Source organism: Mustela erminea, chromosome 8 (genome assembly GCF_009829155.1).
Source record: "Mustela erminea isolate mMusErm1 chromosome 8, mMusErm1.Pri, whole genome shotgun sequence".
Classification (NCBI taxonomy): domain Eukaryota; kingdom Metazoa; phylum Chordata; class Mammalia; order Carnivora; family Mustelidae; genus Mustela; species Mustela erminea.
In genome coordinates, this window is record NC_045621.1 from 96,426,189 (window position 1) to 96,447,709 (window position 21,521).

General features: G+C 40.1%; 1 protein-coding gene across 1 annotated transcript in view; it reads left to right on the forward strand.

The window, feature by feature from the left end:
- Positions 1-10,564: 10,564 nt before the first annotated feature.
- Positions 10,565-21,521, forward strand: part of NCKAP5 (NCK associated protein 5) — a 970,240-nt gene continuing 959,283 nt past the window's right edge. The window contains exon 1 of the mRNA XM_032354091.1: positions 10,565-11,027. The gene's annotated coding sequence lies outside the window, so the exon portion shown is untranslated. The remainder of the gene's footprint in view (positions 11,028-21,521) is intronic.

A 21,521-nucleotide genomic window follows, 5' to 3' on the forward strand; every position in this document is an offset into this window, starting at 1 on the left:
CAGGACCCTGAGATCATGACCTGAGCTGAAGGCAGCGGCTTAACCCACTGAGCCACCCAGGCGCCCCTACTGATAGCATATATTACTTTTTCATGATAGGGAGTTTAGTATAGTAGTTAAGAACATGGACTCTGCAGTTACACTACCTAGATTAAAATTCTGGCTCTGGCATTGTACTTTTCCGTTTCTGTGACCATGGGCAAGAAATGTATCTTCTCTGTGCCTCAGTTTCCTAATCTATAAAATATTAATAATAATAGTAGGACCTACTTTACAGTGTCATTATGAGAATTAAATAAATTATTATTTGTAACAGGCTTAAAGAACACTATAATGGTAACTTTAAAATCGCCATTTTACAAATGGGGAAACCAAGACACAAAACTTGCCCAACATCATTCAGTTAGCTAGCAGGGGAACCCAGCATACTGACTTCAAGCCACCAGCTCTACACCATGAAGGAACCTTGGATCTTTGAATGCCTATCATAGTTGCATATTTCACGGTTGCATCCTTGGCATAGTCTCATTGGACTGACCCAGGCAAATAATCTTAAGTGAACTTTCTATTTCTTTTTGTTGGAAGAGTTTTACTGACTGCTGATACCAGAATGGGCACCTAACTCTGGTCAGCAGAGAGCTGTTGATCACCTTCTTTATGCAAGGTGCAGAAGTCAGGAATCAAAGAGCTACACAACAACGCTCCTGGCACAAAGAGCAACCAACCAATTGTAAATGGGCTGATGAAATGTATTCATGGGAAAATCCCAGCATGAGAAAATCCCAGCATAAGGCATCCTTTAATACTATTTGTCACTTATCACAGCCAAAGCCAAAAGAGAGAGCTATCCTTGTTTCGTTGTGGGCCAGGGTGACTGGGAATAGTGACGTTTCTGTGGAGATAGGACTTAACTTTGGGCTTTGGAAGATTCAGCCAAGAAGTGAGAATTATATCCCTGGGCAGCCGTAGATGTGGGAGCAGGGGTGTGTGTGTGTGTGTGTGTGTGTGTAGAACATGCCCAAGTGTTACAGTAGGAATAGTAAAGCAGGCCCTGGAGGACAAGAGAGTAAATGGGTAGATTGGGATAAGAAAAGAAAACAAGAAAACAAAAGATAGCCTGAGGACAGATTATACAAACCTGAAACGTGGCAGGGAATTGCGATTACGGTTGTAGTTTTAAAATGAACTCCACTGCTCTGTCTGGCATTCAGTGCACAGCTAGTTTAATACTTCCATCTTGCGTTTTTCCTAAGTGGGTGTAATTTTTACACATGTTAACTGAACCAGGAACTCTGAATTGTTCAGAACAAGTCTTTTTTTTTTTTTTTTTTAATCTTCTCATTGCTCATCAGCAAGGTGTTCTATCAATACCAAATAAAAATTTCCTACACAGGAGCACTTAGGTTAGTGATCTTTTAAAGGATCTCAAATCTAGAAGAATATCCTCTAATTGCCATCTCACTGTTTTGATCTTGCGCTTTGAATTGAATGGCTTATTTATTTATTTTCTTTGCGAATGCTTTTTTTATTGTTGTTCCCATATATCATAATTTTGCACACACTTTGCCAACTATCTGTACTTGATTGCTGTTGTAAATTTTTACCTTCTTTCCTTCTTCCCATTTTACCTTCTTCCCATGTATGATTCAAGCCATTTTTTGAGTTAGAACACATAAATAAATAATAAATAATTACATTACTGATCTCTTCCAGACATCTTTGCTGGATGTGGAACTGATGTTTCCTAAACTTATCATATTTATGTAAGCAAAAATTAGTTCTAGCTTTACTGGCTTGCATTTAAATTTTTTTTTCTTTTTTGCCAGCATGTTCTCTAATCTGATTTTCTTAAATTCCTGTCCTGTAATTTTTTAAAAAGATTTTATTTGTATTTGAGATAGCAAGCGAGAGAGAGAGAGAGAGATAGCATGAGCAGGGGGCTGAGGAAGAAGGAGAAAGAGGCTCCCTACCAACCTGGGAGCCAGACTCAGGGTTTGATTCCAGGACACTGGGATCATGACCTGAGTGGAAGGCAGATGCTTAACTGACTGAGCCACTCAGGTGCCCCAGCCTTCCCTATAATTTAATGGAAGGGGACAAAAGTAGAATGGAGGGAAGACGTTGAAAAATGGCCAATGGGGAAGATAATAAAAATGCCCTTTGAGTATGATGACTTTGAAAGATTAACATTTTCAAGTACATCCATACTTATAAAAGTAGGGATTATTTTGTTGCTTCTAAAAAAAAAATAAAGGATGGGGCACCTGGCTGGCTCAGTGGGTAAAGCCTCTACCTTTGGCTCAGGTCATGATCTCAGGGTCCTAGGATTGAGCCCTGCATCGGGCTCTCTGCTCAGCAGGGAGTCTGCTTCCTCCTCTCTGTCTGCCTCTTTACCTACTTGTGATCTCTGTCAAATAAATAAATAAAATCTTTAAAAAATAAATAAATAAAATAAAATAAAATATAATAACATTTCTCTTTGAAATGACCCTTAAAACTATTGAATAATTATATGCACCTGTATCATTAAGTCATCTTAAAGATTTACCACACCCATGTGTTTTCTGGATTCTTTCACATCTAATTAGAATTCAGTCACGCTCAGCTCAGAAGCCCTATAGAAGAGCTTGATGATGTTATTTACCATTACAGGTATTTACCATTATAAGACTTTTCTTAGCAACTGATTTTGCCTATGCAGCTAAAGACAATGTCAGTAGGTGCTTCTGTGCACGATGAAAATGTCTGTAAGTCCAGAGTACTTGAGAAGAGGTCTGTGAAAGAATGTCTCCGTTGTCTTCATGCTTTGTAGCTTTAGTCCAGCCATGGCCATGGAGGGAAAGAGAAGTTCATATAAACTAAGGACCACTAAGAAACCATATACTTTCATATGTATTATCTAAGTACTTTTTAAAAAATGTTACTATCAGCTCCTTAGAAATGAAGACTCTAAGGTTCAGAGAGGTCAAGGCACCTCTCCAAGGGGGCACAGTTAGTAAATGACAGAGCAAAGGCAGACCCTATGTGTGTCCAATTGAGAGGACTGACACCTTTTAATTGAGACCTGATGCCTCTGCCTGAACCGAAGAGTTTCTTTTTTGTCAGAAAGAAGTAAATAGCACAGACTTGGGTTGGGCAGTTGGTCAACCTGAAAACAAGCCTTAAGACAAGTTCAGGCCGAGAGACCCTCGTTTCTTCTTCTTCCCCTGCATGGCTCCCTGTAGACCCATCCTTTTCCTTCACCTAAGCTCTGGTCTCTGGGGAGGATTAACATGATAGAGAATAGCCAAGGTAAGTTCATAGACAAGAAATGCCCATGAGAAAGAAAAAAAGAAAGAAAAGAAAAGGAAAGAAATGCCCATGAGAAAATCTATAATTCTAAGATAACAAAAAAATGATTTGTATGTGTGTGTGTGTGTTTTTGTTGTTTGTTTGTTTTTTTGTAGTTTTTGAGCCTTGACCAAAAAAAAAAAACTTTGCACAGAATGCTTTAGTAAAACATCTTCCTGGGCAGAAAACAAAGAAACAAAAATGACAAGTTTAAGATATCTCTATCAAACTGTGCATCTGCATAGACCAATGCGGATGTGAAGAGAAGACATCTCTACCTTGGTGAAGGTAGTAGAAGGACAAGCAGGGCACCAAAGTGAAGCCAGATGGAGAGATGGAGCTGGGACTCTGTGCACAGCTGCTCAACTCCTAAATCCCAGGGCAGTGTGTTACCACAAGGGGCAGGATAGGCAGTGGCAAGAAGCCAGATTTCCTGGTTCGAGTCACAGCTTACCATTTATGTCATTGTGAGAGAACAACTAACCGAGCCTTAGTTCTTCCACCTATAGAATTGGAGTAATAACACCATCTACCTTCATAAAGCTATTCTATATGAGGTTCTTGAAATAAGATCTGCCACAGAGAAAGTAATATGCATGGATGGCTCTCCAACATGCTATTGAATTGTCTTTTCAAGTAGCCAGCACATGAAACCTTGGAAGATATGAGAGCCTATCATGACTTTATATGTGACAAAAGTTAGGAAGAATCACCTACCAGAAATGCATTTCTAAACCTCATAGCATTAATTTTAATTCTCATTCACTATTTTGATGACTTCTTCCATGGTCAAGATAAAATGGAAGTTGGAATTCTATATTTGTTTTCAGCACCTGCTGTCATACATGTTAAGTCACCATCTGTGGCTTCCAAAATATTGGTTGATTCACCCCTAATCATCTTTTTTTAAAAAGATTTAATTAATTAATTTATTTGACAGACAGAGATGACAAGTAGGCAGAGAGTCAGGCAGAAAGAGGATGAAGCAGGCTCCCTGCTGAGCAGAGAGCTCAATGCGGGACTCGATCCCAGGACCCCGGGATCATGACCTGAGCCTAAGGCAGAGGCTTTAACCCACTGAGTCACCCAGGCGTCCCCACCCCTAATCTTCTGACAGCTCTTTAAATATTGGTGCTTTAAAGTGCACTCGTTGAATACAAATACAAGTCAGGGTGTTTTTCTCTCCTCTCTGACTCTGTCTCTGTCCCTCTCCCAGCTATAAATCGTTATCTGTTCCCTGAATAAACAACGTCTGGATTCCCTGGTGCTCAGCAGTCCACTGATTTCATTAAAAGGTTGTCTCATCCAGCTCTGAATCTGGAGTCTGGTTTCTGAATGGCCAGCAAGATTTATTTTCCCTGGTGGTTGGAGCTGATATATTTTATCAAGGCAAACCCCCACACAACAAAGGAATAAATACATGGGGTGGATTCATTTGCATAAAGTAAGTGAACCCCCTCAGTAAGCCCCATTTATTTTGTTATCAGAGAACTAGCCCTGTGCTAGCCCCACCCATCAGCAGACCGCATCTCTGACCTTTCTCTTTGCAGTTCACACCGCAGTTCACTGTCTAAGTAGCAGCCAATCTTTTCTGAAATCAATGTCATAGTTTCACACCCAAGGGCTTTGACCTCGCTAGGTACTGGACTTGTGGGGATAAGGAGGCTCTAATGAGAGGTACTGCCTCACCCCCACAGTCCCATTGACTGTTACCATGAGCTTCCTGCTTGCTTTTTGTTGCTTCCTTTAGAGTTGGAAGGCAGCGTGGTTTAAGGAAAACATATATAAGACTGGGTTTAAAACTTGGCTCTGCCGGGGCGCCTGGGTGGCTCAGTGGGTTAAAGCCTCTGCCTCCAGCTCAGGTTATGATCCCAGGGTCCTGGGATGGAGCCCCGCATCGGGCTCTCTGTTTAGCGGGGAGCCTGCTTCCCATTCTTTCTCTGCCTGCCTCTCTGCCTAGTTGTGATCTAACTTGGCTCTGCCAATTTCTCTCTGTGAAAATGTGAACAAAAGTGTTAATACATCCAAGCCTGAGTTTATGGATCTTTAAAATAAAGATAAGTACAATTTCCTCCCTAGCCTTTTGTAAGGATCAAAAAAGGCAGTGGAAGTAGTGTTTAGCATCATACCTGCCACATAACAAGTGCCTATCCAATGTTTCCTACCGTGTTTTCCTCCTTCCTTTTCTTCCTTCTTCTCTCTTCTCCTTCCCTTCTCTTTATTCCTCACCTGCGATCATCATTTTGCCCAGGGCTACTTGTGGGATTCTAAGTTACAGCTTCTGAGGTAATTGTCACTTTTAGGAGCTGAGATGTGGTTCTCTGGCTCCTGAAGGCTGAACGTTATCCTTAGGTATCTCCATCAACTGTCAGCCTCCCTTCTTATTCATGGGACACTCCTCAGTAGACATCAAGGCATTAACCCCAGGTCCTTAAGGCTCATCTTTCTCCAAAATTTGATGATTTGCCCCGTGCCTGTAACTACTGTTGTTATCTCTTAGGAAAAATTACCAGCCAACAGAGAAGTTTGGCTTATTTGCGAGATGCTCGGTAAATGTTTGATGAATTGGACTTATGTTGGCGAAGCTCTGGGAACTCAAGGAGTATGAGATTCATCTCATGGGTATCAGGTGTGTTGGGAATCATTTTTATCAAATATATCAACAATCTTGGCTTCTGGAAAGATAGCTAGGTGTTGAGTTAAGACCCAGAGCTCTAGAATCATATGGGCTCTTCTCTCTTCCTCCGACAGATTTCTTAATCTCCCTGTGCCCCAATTTTCCCATCTGTGAATGGTCAATAGTAACGCGCTTCTGGAGTAAACAAGAAGTGGCCTCCTAGTCACCTGTTATAGGCTGAATTATAACCCCTTGCTCCAATTTGTATATGGAAGCCCTAACCTAATACCTCCGAATGTGACTGTATTTAGGTATAGAATCTTTGAAGAGGTAATCATTTAAAATGTGGTCTTTAGGTAGGCCCTAATCTAATCTCACTCATATACTTATATTTTTTAATTTTTATTTATTTATTTGTCTCAGAGAGAGAGAGAGAGAACGTACAAGCAGGGGGAGCAACAGGCAGAAGGAGAAGCAGGCTCCCCCCTGAGCAGGGAGCCCAATGCAGGACTCAGTCCCAGGACCTGGGATCATGACCTGAGCTGAAGGCAGATGCTTAACTGACTGAGCCACCCAGGCATCCCTAACTCATATCCTTACAAGAAGAGATTAGGACATAGATACACACAGAAGAAAGACCATGTAAAGACACAGGGAGAAGATGGCTACCTACAAGACAGAAGAAATCAACCCTGCTGATACCTAGCCTCCAGGATTGTGAGAAAATAAATTTCTGTTGTGTAAGCCTCTGGGTCTATGGGACTTGGCGATGGCAGCCCTAACACAGTAATGTATAACCCCATGTTAGGACGATTTCTCACTCAGCCCTGTGATCCTGGGCAGGGCCTTGTGCTCAGTCAGCATGAACTCCATTAATACCAGTCTGATTGAATTGAACAGATCAAATGTTTTGTTGGTTTTTCTTGCTGGGTTGTTTACTTCCTGGTGAATAATGTCCCTAAGCCACGGGCTGGCCATGTTTAAGACAAGGTTACTGCTTCCCCAAGCAGAAACCCTTTATGGTCATCTTTTAAAAAACAGTATTAGTCTACTTGCTGTTTGTCTTGGTTTGTTTATTTCCTGAAGAACCAAGAAACCTGGGATTTGACTTTTTTCAGTGATTTGGCCATCTGCCTTGTGCGAGTCTTCTGGTTGGCCAGAAATCAGGACTTTGTTGCTTCATCTGTCTTCTTGGATTCTGACCTACTGGCTGACTGACCTGGGTTTGTCATGGGGGTTTTGAGTGCTTTCCAAGCTTCCATGGCTTTACTGTTTCCATGACTGAAGAGCAGGACGAGTGTGCATAGTCTAATCTTAGGTGGCAGGTTTAGTTACTATACCTATGGGTAGTGGTCTTAGTGCTATCCATGGACACATGAGTAAGTTGGGGCCCTGTCAGGGTCAGTGCAAGAAAAGTAGCATAATGGGCATTTGATTTGTTTTCAGTAGCACAAAGACCTTCCATCAGAACCTTTCCCTTCGCCTTCCTGGTTCTAACCCTTGACATTTCTATGACTTCTAGAATCTACCAGATCATTCTAATGGATTGTTCTGCATCCCAGAACATGGTTTCTTACTTTGTGTCCATGACTCACCATATGCCCCTATATGGTCCCGTATTGGTCAGCTGTAGTCTAAGGAATTCCTCACCTATTGAAACCCAGTCTTCGGATTATGGGTAAAGAAGGGCAGCATAAGCTGACAAGCTCTGGCAGGGAATTAAAACAGGATCACTTTGCTACTCCTTGGACACTGTGAACTTTCAAATCTGCCTCTACCAGGATACAGAATAAAATATTCTAAGTGGCCGAGAAGAACTTACATCAAAAGATCTAAGAATTCCTAGGTGGCCTTATTCTATGAAGGCTATGCCCTGTGTCATATGTAGATCAGATACCGTTATAGAAGCGGCATTCTCAGGCTGTGGATGAAAGTGGTTCATACAGAGTAAGACAAAGTGTTAGGACTTGGGCACTTGAAATAAACCTGGAGGAATGAAAGTAGACTGGAGCCAGGAGAATAGTGGGCAAGTCAGAATGGGGAATCACTTGGGCAGGCTAACATAGGACCATGTGTAGCAAAAGGAAGTGTTCAGGTTGTTTTATTGGCTTTCTAGGAAGTCATTAATCATTTCTTGCCTTAATTATCCCTTTAAAAAAATAGTAGTTTGGACCAGCTGATTTCTAAATTCTATTCTATTTCTAAAACGTGAATCTATTTTACTTGCTAAGCACCAGTATCATTGGCTAAGTACCAGTATCAGAGGAAGGTGTTAATGTTAATGTTCTAGAGGTCCAGCTAACATATACAAGAACCAGCAACATTAAGTATTTGATGTCTAAGAACAACTTCTTTCCTAGAAGGAAAAAAAATATATATATATATATATAAAAATATATATATACATATGTATATAATATGTATATAATATATACAGAAACTATACAAAAAATATATATATTGTATAGTTTCTGTTAAGGCCAAGGCAGGTGAAAATTCAGGTGTAAGGGCTGATCTTGGACAACACCTTTGGGAGCATAAGATGACCCATGAGACAATAACTTGTAAGCCACTGGACCTTGCAGTATTGGGTAGACAGTGCCTGAATCTTTGGAACTGAATTTAATTTTTTCAAACCTTGAATCAAGGCTCTAGAATAATTTAAAAATGGATGATGGTTATACATGGAGCTTTCTGTCCATAGAATGACAGTTGGGGAATGGATGTATGAGAAAGAAAAAAAAAATCTCTCTGAAACAGTAAGATGAAGTATGGTGATAGAGCCAAATCTTGAACCATTGGCTCAGGGGAGACCAGTCAGAACCTGCCATATCACTTTCACCCCCTGTGTTTGCTGGAGTCTTCTTCCCAAGTAACCTTCCCCGATCCTCTCAGTGGCTCCAAAATCTTAAGTAGAATGTTGGGCATGCCAAAAGCAGGGTGTTAGCCACACCCTCAGTATGGTCTTCCCAGTGCTTTCCAATTCCAACCATGTGTTGAAATGGATAGATTTATGCTATGTGTGTCAAGACCAGCTGCTTAATTTGCTGGACCCAATGCAAAATGAAAATGCAAGGTCCCTGGCTCAAGAGTGAAGGATTTCAAGATGGCAGCAACTCAGCATTATTCCAAGGGCAGGTCCTTTCTGAGCTGGGGGCTCTGTGTGACTGTGCAGGTTTTGTGCCCATGGAGGTGCCCCCCATCCTTTCTCCTAATCTTCTGCTCCTCTGTCTTTCTGCAAATGAAGCCCATTAACTGTTTTTAGTCTCTGAGCCGTTCAGCAAATTGACTGAAGCAACTTGCGTACACCATTCTTTCTCTTGTACTGTCTTGTTATGAACCACAATTTTATTGAAGTGAGGAAAAGGCATTAGAACAAATTTGACAATGTTCTCTGGCTCACATTTTCCATTGAGAGACATCCTCAGAGTGCCAAGATCCTCCTAGATATTCTGACTCTGAACCAGGGGTTCTTAATGAGGGGTGAAGGTCAGGGTTACTTATGATGTTTCTTCAAAATATACTTCCCAGAGTTCCTAAATCTGTAAACCCAGTTTATATAAGCTATTGGAAAGGCTTCTCAGCAAAATATTGGTAAAGACCCACTTAGGGTACCTGGGTGGCTCAGTGGGTTAAGCCTCTGTCTTCAGCTCAGGTCATGATCTCAAGGTCCTGAGATCAAGTCCTGTATCGGGCTCTCTGCTCAGCAGGGAGCCAGCTTCCCCCTCTCTCTGCCTGCTTCTCTGCCTACTTGTGATCTCTCTCTCTCTCTCTCTCTCTGTCAAATAAATAAATAAAATCTTAAAAAAAAAAGACCCTCTTAAAGGCTATTGCATTTCTTTGTTACTTTATACATCTTATCAATATTTTACTTTTAAGACATACATACATGTATATGTGCATATGCCCCCCCCTTCCCCCTTGATTAGAATCTGTTTAAACTGACATTTGTCTTTGAGTGTTTTAAACTTCAGTATGGCTCATAAATTCTGGGTAGTGATGATTATCCGCTTTGACTCAGAGTGAATTTATTTGTGACTGGATCTAGTGGAGGCCACAAACTAATTATTGCAACCAACCAAGAAAAATACAGGGAATGAGGAAATGCCACAAGTATTGACAATATTTATTGTAGCATATGGCTAATGTACAAAGAGGTAATAGAATGATGTATCTCAGGGGATCATTCAAAAGGAAAATTACTTAAATTAACTTTTCAAGCAAACCGAATTATGCATTATACCCCCTCCTGTAATGCTATACAAAGTCAATGTTTGTGAAGAGTAGAACTGGAGGCTATAAATCAAGCCTTTCATAAGAACTGTTGTGTCTGCAGGGATTTTTTTTTTCTTTTGCATTTCTGGCTTTTAGATGAATGAAGAATTTTCTCAGCAAATTATTAATTACTCCTTCTTGCCTATAGAACGGAGTTCACTGTAGTTATGTAGGAGTCAATGGTATTCAAACTGCAGCTTTTGATGAAGTAATCGGCCGCTTCTGGGGCCTCCTTCTGCTGCCCTGGGCGTGCTTCACATGCAAACGACTGCCAAATGGATTCTTTCGACATTCCAGCCAATTAAAATACATTTAAAGTGCAGCTGGTGGAGAGGCAAGCCGGGCGGGCGGTTGTGCAGAGAACTTCAGGGCAGGGAGACAAAAAACAAACTTTGCAGAGAACCCAACTTGGGCAGCCCAGCCTGGTGTTTGGGGGCAGTGGAGAAAGTCACAAAAAGAGGCTATCTTTAGCTCTTGTCAGAATCAAAGATGACACTTTGCGCGCCACCTTGAAAGACACAAAGGAGGGAAGCATGTTTGTTAGGGTGTCAGTTTTCTCCCCTTGCCTCTTGAAACTCGGTGCGTTGGCTGGTTGCCCAATGTGGTGCTGCATACAAATATTGACAGAACACAGCAGTGTTTGTTAAACCCCGGGCTGGGGAAGCCGGTGATTAAAACTCTTGAAGGAAGATCCGAGAACCCCGGGAACGCTCATCAATAGCCTTAGAACATTGACGAATGAAAGAGAAAGCACTGAGTGGGCTAACGTGAAACACTCACCGTCCCTGTCTGCTATGCCTTTTCGGTAAGGACAGAATTTTCTTTTCTCTTCCTTTTTTATTTCTTCTTTAGTATTTATGTCGGTGCGGAGGAAAGAGTGTCAGCCGTGCTTAGCGCTGGGCTCCTGAGCTCTGATGTGCACGGTGCAGGGTTTGCCTGGGACTTTTCTGGAGGACGTGAGGGGATTGCTGTGTAAATAGACACAAGGCATTACCCAGCACGTGGAGCCAGCCAGTGCTTTGCCAGAATTCAACGTGATACATTTTTAAATGTTTGCCTCCACGGGTCTGTCCCCAGTATTTGTTGCATGTGTCCAGGTGTCCCGAGATGGGTAGCGGGGAGATTCCTCTGGTGAACCAGCAGTTAGGAGGTACAAGACTGTTTAATTTTTATTTTCATTTAAAACCTTCCCTGGCGCATTCTGCTCCCACCCCCGCACCTATGCAGGCAGAAAGCGTTTTCTTCTTCCTAGGTTACTGTTCAGGCAAGCACCAGCATTCTGTTTTACTCAAGCAAGTCCGAAATGTTTTCAAATGCTTTGCTTTATCTTGCCTTTGATTGGAGAAGCTGCCAGATTAGGAATTTGTTTGGAGTCCGTCTTCTCTTAACGCTTTAAGGAGGTAGCTGCGTTTGGACTATCTCTGTGGTTCTGGAAGCTCACTGAATGCCCCGCTCTGTGCATCGTTCGCAGATATCCATCTTAAATTCCTGAGAATGCTAAGTGAGAGTATGGCTGAGCCGGACATTGATTCCTACCCATCAATTTCCCGGGGAAAGACACACAAAGTTCCTGATTGTTTCCGATCTTAGCTTGTCACGGTAAGCCCTTTGGGGCTTCAGTTTTGTTCATTGCAAACAAAGAATCTTGCACATTTCACGGTGAAGGATCACGTTGCAGTGTCCTGAGCTCAGTTAAATGCGCTTTATTAATCTTTAATGTGCCAGTAGCTCTGAGGCTCTGCCAAGCTGAGACTTTCCAAAACTCTCCAAGCTACCTGCTGCCAAGATAAACGGTGGTAGGCCCAGAAGGGATATTTTAAGGAAACTTGCAACAGCAAAGTTTTACCCATTGAGTTTCTCATGAGTCAGTGAAAGAAATCTTAAATAAAAGAGATTTCGGCAAGAACTGCTTCAGCTCTGTACCCTCTGTGTACGAGACCTGCTGGTAGGAGTCCGCCTCCTCACACGGCGGTCTAGGCTCCACGTGGGAGAGAGAATAAGGCGCTCTACTGTATGGGGGTTGGGTGGTGTTTATGAAGTGGGTGCTGTGTAAAGGGAGACATGTGTGAATGCAGAAGGCTTTCCTGCCTGTGGCAGTGTCTGAGCTCAGAGAAAAACAAGACTACACATGGGACAGGCCGCTTGTCCAACACAACCGTTTCAGACATACCAAAAGAGCCACAGATGGGCAGTGGTCACAGAAGTACATTGGGACTTAGAAATCTAACTTTGTACAGAAGAAAAAAATGGGACAGTGTGCTCCAGGGAACCGGGCACTGAGGTGACTTGATGACTCAGAGAGCGATGTGGACCTAGGTTTGACCAGGTCCTGGAGAATGTAAGGCTGTGGCCCCTTAGGGCTATAGTTTGACTCATCAGGCCAACACAGGGTGAACGGTATCATCCTCATTATTTGAGGATGCAGATAATAGACAAAAGGGACCCTGCCCTTTAACAGTGACTTAACCTGCCAAGGTCGGGTCGGGTCAAACTGAGGAGAATGCTGAATTAGGGCTAGGAGGAGCTTTGAGATTTGTTTCTGACTTAGAGTCACTGAAGCAAAGACTTTACAAATACTTGCAGGCATGATGGGTAAGGATCAAGAGTGAGGGATGGTCTCAATTAAGCAGGAAGTTTTTTTTTAATTGAAGTATAATTAATATACAATGGTTAAACAGATGGATTTATTTCCTTTATTATTTTATTTTATTTTTTTAAGATTTTATTTATTTGACAGAGATCACAAGTAGGCAGAGAGGCAGGCAGAGAGAGAGGGGAAGCAGGTCCCCTGCTGAGCAGACAGCCCGATGGAGGGCTCGATCCCAAGACCCTGAGATCATGACCTGAGCTGAAGGCAGAGGCTTTAACCCACTGAGCCACCCAGGTACCCCGATTTATTGCCTTTAGAATCTAGTACAGTCTCCTTACTGTGGCCTAAAACTGAGTTGGTTTATCAACCTGCATGACAGGCCAAAATCTGCCCATACTTTGTTCTTATAAATAAAGTTTTATTGCAACACGGCCATACCCCTGTATTTACATGTTACCTATGGCCACTTTTGTGCTATAACAACAGGGGTGTATAGTTTCAACAGAGTACCTATAACCCCCCAAAGCCTGAAACATTTACTATCTGGCCTTTCACAGATAAAATTGAGAGGCAAGACATGGAGAACAACACTTCTCAAATGCTGTGTGCTGAAGGACCAGTTTTGTTTTGGTTTTTGTTCAAATTTTCAGTCTGTTGTGGAGTGATCGTTTTCTTAAATGTGATAAAAATGTTGCTTGACTGCTGTGACAATGTCAAACTGCTACAACATTTCTAAACATTTACTCGTATGTTTTGGACTTCTCGTGGGTCCTGGACAAATGGTTTGCAGACTGGCACCAGACTGGGCCAGACTCTGAGCGGCTGTAGAACCTGCTTGGGTTTCTAGTCTTATCTCATGTGCTTTGTCCCCAATCTCCAATCATGCTGTTGTTCTTTCTGAGATGGAATACAACAAACTCTTTTCCAAATCTGGGCCTCTGCTCCTGATGTCTGTTTGATCCAGAAATCTCTTTCCCTGTCTTCTCTTAGCACCTCCCTTCCCTAGGTCTTGGTTTCAATTCACTCCCTCAAGGAGACTTTGGAACGAATCCCTCTGAAAAACCTTTCCTCATCTTATATCTCTCTCCTTTTAGAGCACTTCTGACAGTGAATATGTGCCTTTTTTTTTTTTAATTTATCTTTCGATGATATGTTTTCCTGTATTGCTCTGGACTCAGTAACAGATAATACAATCCATTCCAGCTTGTTTAAGCAGGAAGGGAGTTCACACTGGTTTTAGGTGACATATGCAGTCTTACAGGAACTGGGGACAGGCAGAGCTTCTGAGCTAATGCTTGGAACGACACAAGAGAATTGGACACTCTGTGTTGGTCACTGTACAAAGGTCAAAATTGGGAAGTTGATGCCACCACTGCCCACTCTAGGGTCACACCATCATCTCCTCCACCAAAGTGGGATTCTCTGTTTCTTGAAACACATGAAGCTAGGGACAGGTTACTGGGACTTTGCTAAAGAGACTACATGATACTTAACCCTCTGGCAGGAGCAGTAGAAATGCAACATCTACCTCATGATCTTTTACTCTGACTTCAAAATCCCACTGATGGAGGTTTTCTGAGTGAAATCTGGATCACAGCAGAGCCTAAGCTCTCAAAGGGTTAGGTAAAGTCCATCTTAGTTTCTTCAGTCTCTACTGCTAGAGTGGAGTCACCAGAATCTACCGCCATATCCTCGGGGAAGGTAATGTCCATGAGGGCAGGGAACTTGTCTTCTTGTTCATCACCCTCTACCAGTGTGAAGATTAGCACCCAGCATGTGTAGGGGCAGCCGGGTGGCTCAGCTGGTTAAACCTCTGCCTTCAGCTCAGGTCATGATCCCAGAGTCCTGGGATTGAGCCCCAGGTCAGGCTCCTTGCTCAGCAGGGAGTCTGCTTCTTCCTCTCCCTCTGCTCTTCTCCCTGCTTGTTCTCTCTCTTGCTCTCACTCACTCCCTCTCTCTCAAATAAACAAGTTCAAAAAATCTTAAAAAAAGGATTAGTGCCTGGCATTTGTAACATACCCAATAATTGTTGATCATGAGAATGCATGTATGAGTTAGTGAATGACATGTTTCTTGGAAGTCTCTGATTTATAGGAGGGTAGCATGTGGCGTACATGAGAGAGATTAATGCATGTGTATCAGTTTGGGAAACATATAGACAATGCTCTCACTTTTGAAACATACCTTGTTTTTCAAAATGGAAACATACTCATGTAGCTTCAGTGAGCCAGTCTGTTCAGAGATGGGAGCTCTCTGGTTACTTCCTTGTATTATCATTTATTGAGGGAATATTATGACATATCCACTACACTAAGGGCTATCTATGCATTAACTCATTCAATCTGAAAATACCTTGATGAGGTAGGCATTATTTCCATTTATTCAGAAGAAGCAGAGGCTTTGTTCCTCTGATTTCCAGAGTTGCTGTATTATACTATTTTAAATGTCCATCTTTCAAAAAAGCTGATGAGACATACAAAAAACCATGAAAGTATATTGCATAGATGGGGCAAAGAAAGCAGTCAATAGAAATGATCTTTGAGGAAGACCCAGTATTGGACTTACTACACAAAGATGTTAAGCCAGTGATCATAAATATGTTCAGAGAACTAAAGGAAGTCATGTCAAAAGAAACAAAGGAAAATATGAGAAGAATATATCTGCAAATAGAATATGAATAAAGAGAAATTATGGGAAAAACGAATAGAAATTTTGGTGCTATAAAGCACAATAACTAAAATGAAAAGTTCGCTAATACAATTCAATAGCAACTTTTAGTAGGCAAAAAATTCTGAAAACTTGAAGACAAATCAAAGGGGATTATTCAATATATAAACAGAAAGAAAAAAAAGAATGAAAAAAGGAAGTAGAAATTCAGAGACTTGTGTTACACCATCAAGTGTACCAACATGTACATAATGGGAGTATGAGAAGGAAAGGAGAGATAGGAAGGGACAGAAAGAATACTTAAAGAAATAATGCCTGAAAATGATGATGTAAAACATGAATCTACATATTCAAAAAGCTCAATGAATTCCAAGTAGGGTAAACTCAAAAAAGTTCACTCTGAGCTATGTCATAATCAGATTGCCAAAGTCCAAACAATCTGGAAAGCAGCAAGGGAGAAGTGTATGGTATAGTTTCACTAATATTAAAAGCAGATTTCTCATCAGAATCCATGAAGTCTAGAAAGCCAGAGGATGACACATTTAAAATAGTTAGAGAGTAATAGAAGAAAAGTCTTTTCAACATAATGGTTCTGGGACGGAGGTATATCCACAAGTAAAAGAATGAAGTTGGACCCTTAACTCATACCTTATACAAAAATGAACACAAAATGTATCACAGAACTAAATGTAAGAGATAAAACTATAAAAAACCTACGAAGAAAACATGGGACTAAATCTTCATGATTCAGGATTAGGTAGTTTTCTCAGATATGACACCAAAAGCAAGTGATGAAAGAAAAAGCAGCTAAGTGGGACTTCATAAAAATTAAAAGCTTTTGTGCTTCAAATTACATCATGAAAAAAAGTGAAAAGACAACCTACACAATGAAAGAACATATCTACAAATCATATATCTAAGAAGAAATTTTTATTCCATACAATGGAATATTATTCAACAAGAATACATAAAGAACTTCTACTACTCACTCATAATACTCAAAGTAACTCGTTTTAAAAATGGGCAAAGGATTCAAAGTAATTTCAAAGTAATTTCTCCTAAGAAGATAAGCAAACAGCTAACAAGCACATGGAAATATGTTCAGCATCGTTAGTCATTAGGGTAAACACAAACCAAAACCAAATGAAATGCCACTTCATACCCGCTAGGATGACTGTAATTAGAAAAAAAAAAACAATAATGAATAAGGATGTAGAGAAATTAGAACCCTCATATATTACTGGTAGGAATGTAAAATGGTACAGCCATTTTAGAAAAGATTTGGCCATTTCTCAAAATGCTACAAATAGATCTCCTGTTTGATGCAGCAATTCCTCTTCTAAGTATATATACTCAAGAGAATCATACATGTATGTACACACAAAAATGTGTACATGAATGTTCTTAGCAACATTATTCATAATTACCAAAAAGTGGAAAGAACCCAAATGTCTGTCAACTGATAAATGGATAAACAGAATATGGTATATCCATATAATGGAATATTATCAAGCCATATAAAGGAATTAAGTACTGATACTGCAATGTGGATGTACTTTGAAAACATGCTACATGAAAGAAGTTAGACACCAAAGGACACATATTATATGATTCCATCTTGTGTCAAATATCCAAAATAGGCAAATCTGTAGCTAGAGAAAGTGGACTAGTGTTTGCTGGGGGCTAGGAAAAAGAGAGATTGGGGAGTGACTGATAATTAGCATGGCATTTTTTTCTAGGATAATAAAGTGTTCTGGAACTTGGCATTTCTTTTTGGAGTAGTAAGATATTCTGAAATTCCTTATGGTGATGGTTGCACATCTCCATGAATATACTAGAAACTATGGACTAGTGCTCTTTCTTTGAAAAAGATAATTTTACTGTTTGTGAATTCTTTTTTTTTTTTTAAGATTTTTATTTATTTATTTGACAGAGATCACAAGTAGGCAGAGAGATAGGCAGAGAGAGAGGAGGAAGCAGGCTCCCTGCAGGGCAGAGAGCCTGATGTGGGGCTCGATCCCAGGACCCCGGGATCATGACCTGAGCCGAAGGCAGAGGCTTTACCCACTGTGCCACCCAGGTGTCCCCTGCTTGTGAATTCTATCTCAATAATTTTCTTAAAAAAAAATCCTCAGGGGAGAAACCAGAGTAATTGGACTCTTCCAAGTTAGGTTCACCGTATCCATTTCTCAGCGTAAGACAAGAGTGCAAATAGAGATTCATATGCCACAAGTCAAATGTTTTAAAATTGTGAATCAAGCATTCACTATCTTAGATGTGTCTTATTCTCTTGCATTGACAAATACATTTTCATCCAGGAGCGGTTCTGTACAGTTGGCTATGGGAAATCAGTAAAGGCTTTAAGAAGAACAGTGATGTGATGATATCATCATTTCTGAGGCAGCCTTTTCAAGGGAGAAGAAAGCCTGGGGATGGTAGCAGTTAGAAAGTGATGGTGATCATCCTCCCAGGAATTGAGATGGACAAAAACCAAGGTAATACTATGGAAACAGTGTGGCAAATAGAACAGGCACGCTCAAGGCTGGGTCAGCACAGATTGACGTAGAGGAGGAAGAGAGGCGAGGAACTAGAAGGAAGTGAACCTTTAGAACTTCAGTGACTGAGGCTGGTGACCTCATTAACTACGAACTAAAAGAAGCAAATGGGAGTAGAGGAGCCTTGAGAGCTGGGCTTTGGGTATGTGAGGCTGAGCTCTACACAGAGTATAAGGTGGAAATGACCAATTAGTATTTAAAAGCACATGCTTGGAGGATAGAAAAGAGGTCTGAGTTGGTAAAATGATTTAGAAGTCCTTGGAAGTGTCAAAGTCCCAGGAGGGAGTAAGAACCAAATGGGGAAGAAACACAACAGAGCAGTACCATTAATAATCAGGCTCTGAAATGTTCCTGCTAATACAAAAGACAAAGAGAATACCGTTTGCAAGACACTGTCATGCTGTGTGGTAAAGTCTCAATGGTGAGCTTGATGCTTTTGGTTAGAAAGTGGTGATTATAATGTGATCTGTAACCAGTAACATGTGGAAGAACACACAAAATCAGCCAAATCATACTGGAAAAGACATAGAACTGAACTTTTCATTTATATATAAATTATAGCTTATATATAAAAATACACATATAACAAAAAATACATTACTTCTACAGTTTTGCTTGTTAGGATCCTTTTGATGTGATTACCTGTGTTTGAAAGAAGAAGAACATGCTGTTAATTCTTAATTGCTTTAACTGGGTGATGATACTATTTAATGTTATTATTGGATTTATACCTTGAAAGTACTTCGGAACCATTAATTAGACATTCGTTATCAACTCTCTGCCTTAGACATTACTGGCTGGCTTGCTGCTGCCATTCCCCCACGTGCTGTAATTCATGCTCAGTGATGTGATTTGTTCACTGGGAAAAGCACCGAGAACTGAGAACCTGCTGGTTTTTGGTTATTAAAAGACCATTCATTTGAGTTTGGTGCTGCAAAGTGTTTTGTTGGTTTACTTATCGAATAAGTAACATTTGCGTGTTTTCCCTGGCTTAGACTTCCATCTAAAACACCTCTCTGTACTTTAATTGGCAAAACACAGAAGCTATTCCTGTTTCCTGTCCTCCAGGCTTGACTTCAGGAGTCCCTACTCTCACCTCGTCACCAGGAAGAGGCTGTGTTGTGTCTTTGGATTCACTAGCACTGTAGTGTTTCTAACAGAGGCGGGCATCTGCACAATAAGCGATTGGACTTAGTTGGTAGGATATGAAAAGGTTAGAAGTTGAATGTGTTAATCAGCTTTCTTATTTTCAATTAACAGCAATCACATATTTTCAATGAACTGTGACAGAGCTAGTTTTAGGGCATATTCTAAAAGAAATAAAGATTGTATGCCTCTCCATTTAGTTCTATTAAAATGTTCAGGTCTTCCCCTTCTTTCCTGGCTTCTAAAAATCCTATGGCAGGACAGACTGTCACCTGCCTCTTATTTCTAGGTCATGCTCTTCTATGTCTTGATCTGCCTCCTATTGTAATAATCTGATTAGGTTTGAAATGGGTTGTTATGAGATAGGTTTTCTCATAATCTGCTGGTGGGAGTATAAATGGACATGGCTTTTAATGGAAAGCATTTTAGCAACATGTATTAGAGTATGTTAATCTAGTCTATTTTAATCATATCTGTTCAATAGAAATAATATATATGACATAGACAAATATCTACTTATAAAAATATTCATTACTATATTATTTATAATGATAAAATATGGAAAACAACTGTCTATCAATAGAAGAGTGACAAAAAACATTGTGGACTAGAGAGAGCTCTTGTAAATCAACAAGGAAAAGATGAGTATCCCAATAGAAAATAGTTAATGGAAATGAAACACAGTTCATAAAAAAAAATGCAAATGGCTAAGAAGCATTTGAACAGCTGTTCAATCTCATTAGGAATCAAAAGATACAAATGAAAATAATGATATATTATTTTAACTATTAGGAAGGATGAAACTCTCTTTTGATGAAGAGGTAGAAATCAGTCATTCTCATTTACTCTTAGTGGAAGTGTAATTGGCACAAATGGGGGAGGGGAAGCAATTTGAATGGGAGAGAGCATGCTTTTGACTCAGTAATGCATTTCTAAGATTATATCTTAAAAAAAATCAACAAGTCCACAAAGAATATGCATAGGATATTTATTACAGTCACATTCCTGCTAGTGAAAACTGATAGTAATAAAAAACCCATTGGTAGGTGATTGTTAAATATGTAATAGTCCAACCACATGAGGGAATACTATATAGCCATTAAAAACTGAGATAGCTGTAGGGGCGCCTGGGGGGCTTAGTCTGTTAAGTCACCAACCCTTGATTTTAGCTCAGGTCATGATCTTGGATTGGTGGGATCAAGCCCCACATCAGGCTCTGTGCTGCGTATGGAGCCTGCTTGAGATACATCTCCCTCTCCTTCTGCTCCTCCCACAGCTGTGCACATGCACACACTTTCTCTTTCAGAAAGCAAAGGAACAAAGAGAACACCTGATATAGACCTAGTTGATAGGAATGATCCTATGATACAGGAAGTGGAAAATGTAGGCTAAGTATAAATGTGTATCATGAACTTATTTTAAAAAGGCATATCTTTATCTGTATATATGTGCATATAAACAAAATTTTGAAAGTCCAACTGCTAAAATTATACAATAACTTTTCTCTCACTGTGCATTTTTGTATTGCTGAATTTGTTCCTAATTCATGTATTTTAATATCATAATCAGTAAAATGCACCTTCACCATTCACCACTGTAATCCAAGAAATAAAATGTTATAATCATAAAATGAAATACTATATAGCCAGTTAAAATAGTAATTTCAGACAAAATAGTCAATTAAATAAGAAATACATAAAAAAAAGACTGGTGAAGAAATTCATCAAATATTAACAGTGTGTATCTATGATACATACCTACAATAAGAATTATGGCCATAACCAAATTATTGATAATAAATACCTATCATTTTCATATTTGGAAAAAATTTAAACGATTTAAAAGGCTTATTCATTTTGTGACCAATTTCTGCATAGTCTCCCCTTTTTAGGTGCCACAGGTCAGAATGTCATAGATACACCTATAAATATACATGTCATGATACATGTCCTGAACCAGTTACAGAATGCTTGTAGGTGGACACTTCTATACCAGTGGGCAGTGTAGACACTGGCAGGCAGAATTTGAGGTAGTTGGGTCTTCTGGAGAGTTAAAGAGAAAGGTTATCGACATACTTAAAACACCTCTGTACATTCCATGAACAAACCACAGACTGAGTTAAATGGTAAAAACAAATTAGGAATCGTATGATCCCACTGACCCCAATTTGATCATATTATATATAAAGTTCTTATAGAAGAAGAAATGGCCCATTTTCAGGGAGGAGATGGGCAGTCCTAAGAATAGCCTTTTATATATACATATATAATATTTATATTTTATATATATACATATATATGTGTATATGTGTGTGTATATATATATATAGTGTATATATATA